This window comes from Pagrus pagrus (genome assembly GCF_965226575.1).
Source record: "Pagrus pagrus genome assembly, chromosome: 13".
Taxonomy (NCBI): domain Eukaryota; kingdom Metazoa; phylum Chordata; class Actinopteri; order Spariformes; family Sparidae; genus Pagrus; species Pagrus pagrus.
Genome location: NC_140197.1, coordinates 8,424,376 through 8,438,373, shown reverse-complemented (window position 1 = coordinate 8,438,373; position 13,998 = coordinate 8,424,376). Strand labels below are relative to the sequence as shown.

Here is a 13,998-nt window from a genome sequence, read left to right as displayed (position 1 = left end):
TAAGTTTCAATTTACTCTCCAAAACTACATAGTACCCCTTTACACTGCAGTTAAACTTTCTTTTCAGCACTACTGACAATATTAAACTGTAGGGTGTAAGTCTTTCTATCGCTAAGTTTTTCCATTACTGTGATTTTGATATGATTATGACATTCTGTTTATCTTATCTGAACAAGTGAACCTGTGTATCCTTTCTGCTTCTAACTGATCGCTCCTCCCCCCCTGTCTCCAGCCTGCGTCTCTCCAGGATAAGGTCCTAATTAGAGACCTAATTTACACTACCTGTCCAGCACCGAACAGCTAACAAATAACGTTAGTGACTAATTGGTGAATGTGGTGGACCATTTAGCAACTACAGAGTCACATGCTTCCGTCAGGAGTGGACTGAAGCTCTTTGGGCTCTTTTAACTCTTTTTCTGTCTCTTTGGTCTTGACCCACGCCTGAGGGAAACATGTCATTCTTTAGCTGCCTTAACCATGCCCAGGTAAAAAAAAACTATACTTTAATTATACTTTTACAGACTGTACTAAGTACACATTTAGTATGCGGTATGCTTTTTTTGTCGCCTTTATGTGCAATTAAGTGTGCTCAAGTAGTAATTAAGTAGTAATTAAGTACTACTTAAGTACACTTAAAGTGTAAATAGTATGTTAAATTGGAACAACTTTTTACAAACTTTAAGTGTACTAAAGTACACCTGCGCAAGTACACCGTCGCCTGATTTGAAATACACTTGCAGTACAATTGTATTAGACCACCAGTATGTTCAAAATATACTTAAAAGGCCTTAAAATTAAATTGATAGTTGTGTGGGATTGTATTTTTAATGCACTTACTGTATCATTATTCTAGCATGCCTTTATAATACTTAAAGTTTACATCAAGTGCACTCTCTGACTATTTATATTACTTTTCAAGTGCACTATTATGTTAATAAAAATGCATTTATAATGCAGTAATATCACAATTTAAGCATCAAAAAGGTATACTTCAAGTATAATATGAATATACCATATATAATACTTCAAGTTTACATCAAGTGCACTCTCTGACTATTTATATTACTTTTCAAATGTACTATTATGTTAATAAGAATGCATTTATAGTGAAGTAATATCACAATTTAAGCATCAAAAAGGTATGTACTTCAAGTATAATATTATTATACTATGATGTATGGTTTAGAAGTGTATTTGAAGTGCAATAGGTGTTGCAGGTATTAGTACTGTATAGTATACTGTGTTAGTGGTACAGAAGTATACTTAATGTCACCACATGCACTTTGATCTACTTAATTTCTGGTACCACTAGTACACTAAAAGAGTGCTACTCAGTTCTATGAAAGAAATCCACTTCAAATTATTGAAAAAACAAAATCAAATTTATTTATATTAAAACACAAAACCTCTCAACCAAGGTATCCAGGCAATTAAATAATGCTGCACGAACATAACAGTTTGTAACAAAATAAAACAAAAAATGCAGTAAATTTACTGGAAAAACGATCACAGTTTAACCTTGGCATAGCCCTCATTATTGTACTTCCTTCGGAGCATGGCTCGGACCTCACTGACCTCCGTATTTGGGAATTTCTCCCTCACAGCGTCTGTGGAAAAATTGAGCAGGAATTAATACTTGATTTCAAATAAGGTGAAAAAATACTATACCTGAATTATACTTTTACAGCCTGTACTAAGTACACATTAAGTATACTGTATGCTTTTTTTGTCGCCTTTATGTATAATTAAGTGTGCTCAAGTAGTCATTAAGTACTACTTGAGTACTACTTAAGTACACTTAAAGTGTAAATAGTATGTTAAATTGGAACAACTTTCTACAAACTTTAAGTGTACAAAAGTACACCTGCACAAGTACACCCACCACCTGATTTGAAATACACTTGCAGTACAATTATATAAGACCACCAGTATGTTAAAAATATACTTAAAAGGCTTTAAAATTGAATTGATAGTTGTGTAGGATTGTAATTTTAATTGATCATTTGTTTATTTCTTTTATTTATCAATTTTTTGTTATTGATAATTCATAGGAAATTAGAAAATGAACATTATTTATGCAGACAGTGTGGAGCTCATCTGACCTGCCTTTAGGTCAGGTTTTTTGGTGACATCATTAGCTTGTGTTTTGCAATTATGGGATTCTTGTCAGTGGCCAATCGGACATTAAAGCTATGGTCTACGATTTGAAAGATTTGTTATTATTATTGACATCATTTAGATGGTGGTTATGACCCAATAGTACCACCCACACAATGTGGAGAGTAAAAGGAACCAAAAAAATCCATTCTCTCTAGTGTCTGTAAAACTGAAAAGAAATTGACCAATAGGAACCATCCGGCCCGGATGGCTCCTATTGGATCAATTTTCCGATCCAATCCTCGCTCACTCTCCTGCTCCTGCTCACGTCTGGTCCCGACCCACTTCCGCATTTGAAACTACAAGCGGATGAGAGGTTTGTTTTGCCCTGAGCAGTTCAGCTGCCTCTGCTCGCCCCACCGACAAAGAGTCAAAGAAAGAAAGTCTGTCACTGAAAAGACACAAAGCAAGATGAGAAACAAAGAGGGCTCAAACCGAATAAACATCGGGTCATCGTTTGAACGGTGGCGAAAGGTCCGTGAAGATATGGACCCGGTGCTGATACAGCGGCGTTTCTGTTGAGCAGGTAACCTTCGTCTTTATTGTGGATGTTGTGACACAGATAACTTTCATGCCGATTCTGCTGATGACTGTGAAAGCTGCCGTTAGTTTGTTTCTGTGTTATTAGACGGTGTCTGTCTCTGCAGCTAACATTGCTAACATGTCTACACCAAATCAGCCTATTTATTTGCTCGTGGCAGCTAAATGAAGCAGCAAGTAAGATGAATGAAGGGATGGACAAAATCCCATCGCGAAGCGGAGGGGTTTCAGATTTATTTCCGCATTTTTATCTTATTTGTCCGGATTTATTTCTCCATAACAACCTCTCGCCCGGTCACTACTCAACTGTTTTGCTAACCCTCCTCCCGGTCTTGTCCGTTTGTTTTCAAGGAAGCCTTTGCTAAATCAATATGATGGATTATCATAAACGCGTTACGATGTGTGTATTTGTGTGTCTTATCTGTCATAAACAAGAGATTACGGTTTACGTACACGTTTGTGTCGCGGTCTGTGTGAGTCTCGGAGCAGCTGTGTGTGTCCTAGCTGCTGTCTGGTGCTACTCAGACAGCAGCTGGGACACACACAGCTTCTCCGAAACTCACACAGGTTTGTTTTTCAGCCACAATGTGGAAGCGATCGTTGTGATGAAAGCTGACGGCAGCATCTGTTAGTCTCTTGGCCCTCAATAACTTTTAGAAGTGGCTAACTTAGCTGTTGTAACTTATTACGTAGCTGTAAGGTAACGTAGCTGTAGCATGCTAATGACGTTACGCTAGCTTGGCTGTGGAGCTTGTAATGACTTACAAGATTTACGTGAGTTTCAACGTTATACAGTTAATTAACGTTACGTTAATAACTTTATCTGTGAATCCGACATCGCTACTCCGCATTCAAAGCTGGGCTGTATTTGGTTTCTGCCGGCTTGTTGCTCTTGGTGCTTGTTGCGGGAGGTATAAAGTTCGTTGAAGAGAAAAAAAAAAAAGCTTGTTGCGGGAGGTATAAAGTTCGTTGAAGAGAAAAAAAAAGCTTGTAGCCGGAGGGGGTGTGTCGCGGGACTCCGAGTGGAGAGCGATACAAGCTCGGAGGGGAGGGGTTAAGGAGCACAGAGGGGAGGGGTGCGTGTGTATGGAGAGAATTTTGTTCCTTTATTATTCAATCAAATACAATAGATTTGAAACCAAAAAAGAGATTTGAGAGCAAAAGAGAGTAAGTGGCAATCAAATTTTTTTTTTTTGAGATCGAAACAGAACAGGTTGCAATTAAAAAAAAAATATGAGACAGTGTAGCAGAACGGAGCCCTGTTATGTCTACTTGCATGGCTCTGTTCATTTTAAACTGATCAGTGATCGACAGCCAATCACTGTAGGCAGGCAAACTATAAAGGCAGCTAGTGGTCCTCCTTGCTTTCCCTCTGTCGCTGTAGCCTATCTCATTTCCGGTGCGCCCGCTGTTGTCGCAGGTAGGAGAGCAGTCTTTGCTCATGTGTCTTTCTTTTATCGGTTTTATTTGGTGTGGTGTTTAAAACTAGTTAACTTTTGTAGATGCTGTGGACCCTCTCCCTCCCTCAGCCGGGACGCTCTCACTAATTGCAGCTGGTAGGTTTGTACACTGTGCGCTGTGATATTATTTAGCATGTAGCGGCTAAATAGCTGTTGTTGTTGTTATAGGTTCACTTAGGGCGGAAGAGCGCCTGAAGGCTCTCGTCTGTCCCCCCCTCCCTCAGCTGGCTCATTAGTACTGCTGGATCGGGACCGCGAGTCCAGGTTAAGCAGCCAGAAGCGTCGCAGCTACTTGGCTCATCCCTAACTATGCTGCTGCTTTGCCTACTGTTAGCTCATCGTGGCTAACCACTGTTACTTGGCTCATCTGGACTAATTGCTGCTTTATCTTTCCTTTAGTCCCTACTTACTTATTTTCTTTGGCCACTTCATTAGTTGCCAGTGGGCTTAATTCTTTTGGTTTATTGCTATTTTGCTTGATGCCCTTAACCCTGGTTAATATTGTTTGTATGATTGAGTTTGTTTAGTATCTTTATCTTTAGTTTTTTTTGTGTTTTTCTTATTTAACCATACCTGGCTGTTTAGTTTCTGAAAATTAACCTGATTTCATGTTTATTCTGTTAACTGCTATTTATTTTGTTATTGTTCTGGCAGTCAATCAGTGCAGTCCAGTATTTTGATGTCTAATTTGTATTTTGTTTCCTCTTTTTTTTAGAAGTTTGAGAGCCTAAGGTGGTGGGGATTGGTGTCCTCCGGTGGTGGTGTCCCCTCCTGTGTGCTGTCAACCCCGGGTGTGACCTTCACGTGTGTGTGTGTGTGTGTGTGTGCGCGTGGGTGTATATTCACGTGTGATTGGTGTGACCCTCCTTCTTGGATACTGCACTTCTGGGGGCCCTCCTCCCCACTGGTAAGCCTCAGCTTCACCCATTTTCTTTTGTCCCACTAGTAGTTGTTGGTTTTTGTTTTGGCCTTTTATTAATATTGTTTAAAATAAAAAACTTGTTTTGTTGGAACAACGTCTCTTGCCTCATCGTATAACGGACCTACGTGCTATTGAGTGATCAGTTTGTCAGTGGTTAAAATATCATTCTCTGGGTGAAACTCCCCGAGTGGCGTTGTTGGCTTCTCCGAAATTATACCAGTTCGCTGGTTGCTCCCCCGATTCACTCGCCACAAATTGGCGTTGTTGACAGGGTCTACTTTTGAAGGCTGAGACGTGTGTTCCATTCTACTTTTTGGTTTAGTCGCTTTGAGTATATGCTATTTTGTTTATCGGGACGTTTTGTTTGTCTCGTTTTGTTTGAAGGCAAAGCAGCAGCTAGTGTGTTGATTTGTGGTGAGGTTTTTCTTGTGTTGGGTGTACTGTGCTGTAGTTGTGTTTCACTTATCGGGCTGTAATAATGGAGGAGGAATTGCAAGAGTTGCGAGATCTGGTTGCACAGTTGAAAGCTGACAATGAGAGGTTGCGTCAAGAGCAGGCCCCTGTGGTACCACCCCCTAGTGCCACACCTCCAACCTCATCAGCACCGCCTGCTGCCAGTGTCTCTGCAGCCGAGAGGTTAGTGTTTGTGCCTCGAGATAGAAAGTGCCCCATGTTCAGGGGAAGGTCAGGGATAGCACTGAGTGAGTGGCTTGAGGAAGTACAGTCATGTATGAGGGCTCGTCATTTATCTACAACTGATCAGGCTTTCTTTCTCTATGACCATTTAGAGGGGGAAGCGCGGGAAGAAATTAAATACCGCTCCAGTACAGAGCGTGGGGATCCAGCTAGGATAGTGGCGATACTACAGGAACTCTATGGCTGTTCTGAGTCTTATGTGGCCTTGCAGGAAGCTTTCTTTTCTCGTAAGCAACATGAAGGAGAAACATTACTTGAGTTCTCCCTTGTCCTAATGAGTCTTATGGGAAGAGTAAAACAGCGTGCACCAGCTGGAATGCTTAATGCTGAGGGTCTGTTGCGGGATCAGTTTGTTGAGCAGGTGCTAGATAGCACTTTAAGACGAGAACTTAAACAGTTTGTGCGTAGTCAACCTACAGCTACATTGCTTGATGTCAGAGGGGAAGCAATTAGGTGGGAACGTGAAGGTCTGCCCAGCGCCTTTAGAGGCCGTAGTAACTCTGTCCCTTCCATCAGTGGCATTCAATATGGAGTCCAGGGTGCTCATTCTGTTGCTAGTGTCCCCCCTTCATCTGAAATGAGTAAGATAAAGGAAATGTTCAGGCAGCAACAAGAACAGCTCGATCAGTTAACCCAAACCCTTGCTCGTATGCAGCGTCCTCATACCCGTAGTCATCCAGCTCCTCGTGGGCCTCTAGTATGTAACCGCTGTCAGAGACCTGGTCATTTTGCAAGAGAATGTGATGGTGTGCGTGCTTCCCCTCATCCTCAGTTCTCCTCACAAGCTTCCCGGCCCTCTGCCAGGCAGCCAGAACCCACCGCAGCTCCGGAAAACTAGCACCCACCAAACTGCAGAGCCACAGTTTGGGTGGGGCTCCTAACGGCTCACGTCCCGTACTAGGTGAGTTAGCTCACGCTCCAAAACTGGTTTCATCTTGTCCCCATTTAGAGGTCATCATGGGTGGAGTCAAGGTGCCATGTTTGATTGACACTGGTTCTATGGTTTCTACTGTTACTGAGAGCTTCTTCCAAAAGCATTTTGAACCCTGGGGCCAAGAACGGCTTAAATCCTGTAGTTGGTTACAGCTAAGGGCAGCTAATGGTTTGAGTATTCCCTACATGGGCTACTTGGAGCTAGATGTTGAGTTATGTGGCAAACTGATTTTACAGTGTGGCGTCTTGGTTGTAAAGGACATTCCTGGTAATGCTTCTCTTCAGGCCCCTGGCGTGTTGGGAATGAATGTGATCCAGAAATGCTACCAAGAGCTCTTTGTGCAGCATGGTTTGTCATTGTTTAAACTGTCTTCTGTTGCGCAGGCCCCACAACCTGTTACACAGGCGTTGCAGAAGTGCCATCAGGTAACCACGCAGACCCCTCAGGAGCTAATAGGGAGGGCAAAGGTCAGAGGTAGGCGTGCCTGTCGCATTGCAGGTGGTGTGATGAAGATAGTGGCAGCTACATGCTCAGAGCAGTGTTCTGATACCACAGTGTTGTTTGAGACCCTTGACTCTGGTTTACCTGCTGGTTTGCTGGCTTCTCCATCTTTGGTTAGGGTGGTTAATGGTACAGCATACATACCCATTGTGAATGTTGGCTCCGTAGAGGTGATGTTATATCCACGCACTGTTGTCGGTACCCTGGAAAAGGTTAATGTTGTAAGCTTACCTGCAGGAATCGCAGAAGTTCCATCCACTGTAGCCACTGTAGCATCCCAGACAGTCTTACCTACAGTGCAGGATCACATTGAAGGTGTAGATCTGTCTCCTTTGTCCTTAGAAGAGCAGGGTCAGGTGCGGTCTCTCCTTAGGAAATACACTCCCATTTTCTCTGCCCATGACAGTGACTTAGGCTGCACTAACCTGATCTCTCATGACATCCCTCTGGTAGATGAGACTCCTGTCAAACAACGCTATAGGCGCGTCCCTCCTTCTGATTATGAGGCTGTTAAGGAACACATTAATCAGCTTCTTTCTGCACAGGTGATCAGAGAGAGTTGCAGCCCCTTTGCCTCCCCCATTGTGCTAGTAAAAAAAAAGGATGGGAGCATGCGCATGTGTGTTGATTACCGGCAGCTAAATAGCAAGACCAGGAAAGATGCGTTCCCGCTACCACGCATTGAGGAGTCGTTGGATGCCCTGACGGGGGCACGCTGGTTCTCCACCATGGACCTGGCCAGTGGGTACAACCAGGTTCCGGTCGCTGAGAAGGACCGGCCCAAGACTGCGTTCTGCACTCCATTCGGCTTGTTTGAATGGAATCGTATGCCGTTTGGACTCTGTAATGCCCCCAGTACCTTTCAAAGATTAATGCAGAGAATCTTTGGTGATCAACAAGGGCAGTCATTGCTTCTATACCTTGATGACATTGTCGTGTTCTCTTCTACGGTACAGCAGCATCTTCAGCGGCTAGAGGTGGTACTGGCTCGACTGCAGCAGGAGGGACTCAAGGCCAAGCTCTCCAAATGCGCCTTCTTCCAGCCAGAGGTGCGTTATCTGGGCCATGTGATATCTGCCAATGGTGTTGCCACAGATCCATCCAAAATAGAGGCTGTGGCCAAGTGGCAGTTTCCCCAGACAGTCTCTGAGCTCCGGTCCTTCCTGGGTTTCGTGAGTTATTACCGCCGCTTTGTGGAGGGTTTCGCGAAGCTGGCAGCCCCACTCCATCGACTGATTGCTGAACTTGGAGGCCCCAGGTCTAAACAGAGGTCCCCACAGCTTGCCATTGAGAACTGGACAGAGGAGTGTGGAGCAAGCTTTGAGGCACTCAAGACCAAGCTTACTATGGCCCCAGTGCTCGCCTACGCAGACTTCTCCCGGCCCTTCATCCTTGAGGTCGACGCCAGCCATGGTGGTTTGGGGGCGGTGCTTTCACAGGAACAAGAAGGCAAGGTGAGGCCCATTGCTTATGCCAGCCGGGGACTGAGGCCCACAGAGCGTAATATGACAAACTATAGTTCTATGAAGCTGGAGTTTTTAGCCCTTAAGTGGGCTATGACGGAAAAGTTCCGAGAATATCTGTTGGGCCACCGCTGCATTGTCTACACAGACAATAATCCACTCAGTCATTTGTCAACTGCAAAGCTCGGCGCTACAGAACAGCGTTGGGCAGCTTAATTGGCCTCTTTTGACTTCGAGCTCAAATACCGTTCTGGCAGAAGTAACAGAAATGCAGATGCTTTGTCCCGTCAGCGCTCACCTGGTCCATCAGACATGGCGGCCATGCTCCCTGGCACACCACTCCCCGAACCACTCCAGCAGGCTCTCAAAGTGAACAAGACTGTGATAACTCAAGCAACTGTGACTGTTCTACCTGAGAAAACTCCTGACGATATCCGCACCCTGCAGCAGGCTGATTCAGTCATTCAAGAAATCCAGAGGTACTGGGAGCAGGGTCGGCGTCCCAGTTATACGGAGCGACAACAACTCTCCTCACCTGCACTGATCCTGCTGCGTCAATGGGGCCGGCTGGTTAAGAGGGGCGACATCCTGTATCGGCAGACCTTTCGCCCTGATGGTGCTGAGCCAATCTTCCAGCTGCTCCTGCCTGCTGTGTTAGTCCCTGAGGTGTTAACACAGGTTCATCAAGAGCATGGCCATCAAGGTGTGGAACGGACCCTAGCTCTTCTACGATCCAGGTGTTTTTGGCCAGGTATGTCAACAGAGGTTGCACAATGGTGCCAAACTTGCGAGCGGTGTCAGGTCGCCAAGGACAACCAGCCTGCTACCCGGAACCCCATGGGACATCTTTTGGCATCAAGACCAAATGAGATCCTGGCCATTGATTACACCCTACTGGAGCCAGCTCGAAGTGGCATGGAAAATGTCTTGGTGATGACCGACGTCTTCAGCAAATATACGCTCGCCATCCCCACCCGTGATCAACATGCTTCTACTGTGGCCCATGTTTTGGTGGTGGAGTGGTTTTCAAAGTTTGGGGTCCCCGCAAGGATACACTCGGATCAGGGACGCAACTTCGAGAGCGCACTTATCCAGCAACTTTGCAGTCTTTATGGCATTCAAAAGTCTTGCACCACCGCGTATCACCCAGCAGGCAATGGCCAGTGTGAAAGATTCAATCGAACTCTCCATAACTTGCTGCGCACACTGCCTCCATCCCGAAAAAGAGACTGGACTTCCTGCCTCCCTCAAGTCCTCTACTCTTATAATACCACTCCCCATCAGGCCACAGGTGAGGCCCCATTCTTTTTAATGTTTGGCCAGGAGCCCAGACTCCCCATTGACTTTCTGTTGGCTAGAGTCCAGGACCCCGTCAGTGGAGACGTTCATGAATGGATTCAGGAACATCAGGCACGATTGCAGATTGCTTTTGATGGTGCAAGAGAACGATTGAAGACGGCAGCGGAGCGCAGAAAGAAGGCTCATGATCAACACCTTCGAGGTGAACCACTTAAAGAAGGTCAGTTGGTCTTCCTGCGTGACTTGAGTGCCAGAGGGCGTCACAAGATGCAAGACCTCTGGGGCTCCACAGTGTATTCTGTCCTCAGAGCACCTAAGGAAGGTGGAGCTGTTTACACCATAGCCCCAAAGGATGATCAGTCTAAAATCAAGCATGTTCACCGTACCTTGTTGAAGGCAGTGATTGGAGTGGAGCCTCCTGGCCGTGCGGTGGCCAGCCATCCATCTCCCCCTGGCAGGCCAGTCTCTGAGTCCTCCTGTGATGGAGATTTGTTGCTTCTGGTCCCTGAGGCTGCTTCCCTCCCCACCTTGCCAGCTACTAGGGCTGTGGCAGAGACTCAAACAACGCCTCGGCTGCCACACCACCAGGCTAACCTGATTCCCACTGTGCCAGGTCCATCCATGCCCCCTGTCATATTTCCTGTTCAGCCATCCGCATCCCGGATTATTCCATCTACCAGCTCCTCTGACACCACCAACCTGCCTCTCCGGAGGTCAGCACGATCAACTGCTGGCCAGCATCCCAATGTCCACCGAATCCCAAGGCCGGTGGGGGACTTGGCATTAGGGGCTGCAAACTCTCAAGGTTCTGTATCACACGCTGTTATTGCACTTTTTAGACCCTGGAGTTAGTTATGTCTACTTAGGTTTATCGTCGGGACGACCATAAAAAAAAAGGGGTAGATTGTAGCAGAACGGAGCCCTGTTATGTCTACTTGCATGGCTCTGTTCATTTTAAACTGATCAGTGATCGACAGCCAATCACTGTAGGCAGGCAAACTATAAAGGCAGCTAGTGGTCCTCCTTGCTTTCCCTCTGTCGCTGTAGCCTATCTCATTTCCGGTGCGCCCGCTGTTGTCGCAGGTAGGAGAGCAGTCTTTGCTCATGTGTCTTTCTTTTATCGGTTTTATTTGGTGTGGTGTTTAAAACTAGTTAACTTTTGTAGATGCTGTGGACCCTCTCCCTCCCTCAGCCGGGACGCTCTCACTAATTGCAGCTGGTAGGTTTGTACACTGTGCGCTGTGATATTATTTAGCATGTAGCGGCTAAATAGCTGTTGTTGTTGTTATAGGTTCACTTAGGGCGGAAGAGCGCCTGAAGGCTCTCGTCTGTCCCCCCCTCCCTCAGCTGGCTCATTAGTACTGCTGGATCGGGACCGCGAGTCCAGGTTAAGCAGCCAGAAGCGTCGCAGCTACTTGGCTCATCCCTAACTATGCTGCTGCTTTGCCTACTGTTAGCTCATCGTGGCTAACCACTGTTACTTGGCTCATCTGGACTAATTGCTGCTTTATCTTTCCTTTAGTCCCTACTTACTTATTTTCTTTGGCCACTTCATTAGTTGCCAGTGGGCTTAATTCTTTTGGTTTATTGCTATTTTGCTTGATGCCCTTAACCCTGGTTAATATTGTTTGTATGATTGAGTTTGTTTAGTATCTTTATCTTTAATTTTTTTGGTGTTTTTCTTATTTAACCATACCTGGCTGTTTAATTTCTGAAAATTAACCTGATTTCATGTTTATTCTGTTAACTGCTATTTATTTTGTTATTGTTCTGGCAGTCAATCAGTGCAGTCCAGTATTTGATGTCTAATTTGTATTTTGTTTCCTCTTTTTTTAGAAGTTTGAGAGCCTAAGGTGGTGGGGATTGGTGTCCTCCGGTGGTGGTGTCCCCTCCTGTGTGCTGTCAACCCCGGGTGTGACCTTCACGTGTGTGTGTGTGTGTGTGTGTGCGCGTGGGTGTATATTCACGTGTGATTGGGGTGACCCTCCTTCTTGGATACTGCACTTCTGGGGGCCCTCCTCCCCACTGGTAAGCCTCAGCTTCACCCATTTTCTTTTGTCCCATTAGTAGTTGTTGGTTTTTGTTTTGGCCTTTTATTAATATTGTTTAAAATAAAAAACTTGTTTTGTTGGAACAACGTCTCTTGCCTCATCGTATAACGGACCTACGTGCTATTGAGTGATCAGTTTGTCAGTGGTTAAAATATCATTCTCTGGGTGAAACTCCCCGAGTGGCGTTGTTGGCTTCTCCGAAATTATACCAGTTCGCTGGTTGCTCCCCCGATTCACTCGCCACAACAGCATATTTCTTCAACTTCAATCAAAACTCAAAACCATTTTGCTTATAAACCAGTCCTATTTGCTTTCAAGTTAAAAACCTTTGCTTGCAGATCAGTCCTCTTTGGTTGCAAACTCTAAAGTTTTGCTTGCGAATTCAACTGCACTTGATGGGCGGGGCCTACGCTGGTGGATGAGGGAAGAGTTTCTATTGGCTGGTTTGACCTGGCTCCAGCGCCAGCTACGCCTTCCGCATTACACCCACTTCCCCCTTGTGCTGTGCTGCTTGGAGGTAAGTTGATAGCCTGTTGCTCTTGAAACGTTTCCCATAAGTAATGAATTGCGCTATATATTGTTGGCTACAGCCTGCTGTACATTCACAACAACAACAACAACAACAACAAGTAATGAATTATAATGCCCTGCTGCTGCAAGCACACTGATTAGCAGCATCATCGTTGTCTCTGCTAGTCACGGCCTGAGCAGAGTAGCCTAATGAGTGAGTGAATTACTAAACTACCGCTGAACGCGGTGCCAGTTTCCACTGTGTAGCGGGCTGCTGCTACTCCTCCCGGCTCCGTTCTCACTACAGCTGTTCTAATGTCAACAAACACACGAATAATTTAACAAATTCACGCACATATTTCTAACCAGCCAGCATTACTGGTCTGTACAGGAGCAGCTGCGTCAGACGGTCCGACTTAAATGACACTGAATGATGCTTTTGATCTCCGAGATGTAGAATGTGTAGGCTAAAGAAGAGAAACGCACATTTCAGCACCACTGATCTGTTTGTTGACATTAGAACAGCTGTAGTGAGAACGGAGCCGGGAGGAGTTTAGTTGAGGTAGTTTAGTAATCCACGGTAGTACTGTTGTGTAGGAACCGTGACGTGTTGGCACCGCAAGTACCATGCAACACTAAATGTTTAAATCACAGCCCTACGTTGTATACGCCTCCCTGTAATTCACTCACTCATTAGGCTACTCTGCTCAGGCCGTGACTAGCAGAGACAACCATGATGCTGCTAATGCTTGCAGCAGCAGGGCATTATAATTCATTACTTGTTGTTGTTGTTGTTGTTGTTGTGAATGTACGGCAGGCTGTAGCTAACGATATATAGCGCAATTCATTACTTATGGGAAACGTTTCAAGAGCATCAGGCTATCAACTTCCCTCCCAGTAGAGCTTAGATCAGGCCCGACCCTACCCGAGCCCGTTGTGTCCGAGCCCGGCCCGGCCCGGCCCGACACATTAACTGTAATTATGAGCCCGAGCCTGATTTAAACCCGACAATTTTTTAATACGTGGCGTAACAGTCAGAGTTATTCAATGTAGCCTCCTTTTGTTTAGTGGGTGATGTAACCTGTACGATGAAGAAGAGCAGGTGTACTTCCGCTCCCCGTGAGGATGCTGCTGACAGAGAGAAGACTCCCCATTTTATTTAGTAAAGTGTTGGTGCAAGAACCTCGGCCTGGATCGTTTGCATGTATGCCTGTAACATCTAGTGCCGCAGAGACCTGGCATGGTGTGGTCAGTATTATGAATAAAAGTGCCGTGTGGAAACCCTCACATGCTGCCTGCCGTCTCTTGAGTAACCGGAAGCACCGCACTAAAGTGGACCATCACCTTCCCCTTCAGCAGCCCACGTTACAGTGGGCTGTTATAACTGATGTTCTCAACTACAACTCCCAGGTGTTTGAACTACAGAAGTCTGTTTACAATCATCTTAATGAATAATGCAACAAGG

General features: G+C 45.5%; 1 long non-coding RNA gene across 2 annotated transcripts; it reads left to right on the top strand.

Moving 5' to 3' along the window:
* Window positions 1-3,974: 3,974 nt before the first annotated feature.
* LOC311267417 lies at window positions 3,975-12,022 on the top strand. Of its 2 annotated transcripts, none has more exons than XR_014623836.1 (3): window positions 3,975-4,253; window positions 4,873-5,064; window positions 11,809-12,022. It is a non-coding gene; the product is annotated as an uncharacterized lncRNA (long non-coding RNA). The 2 variants fall into 2 exon arrangements; XR_014623837.1 differs by lacking the exon at window positions 11,809-12,022 and having other exon boundaries at window positions 3,975-4,117; window positions 4,200-4,253; window positions 4,873-5,273.
* Window positions 12,023-13,998: the final 1,976 nt, after the last annotated feature.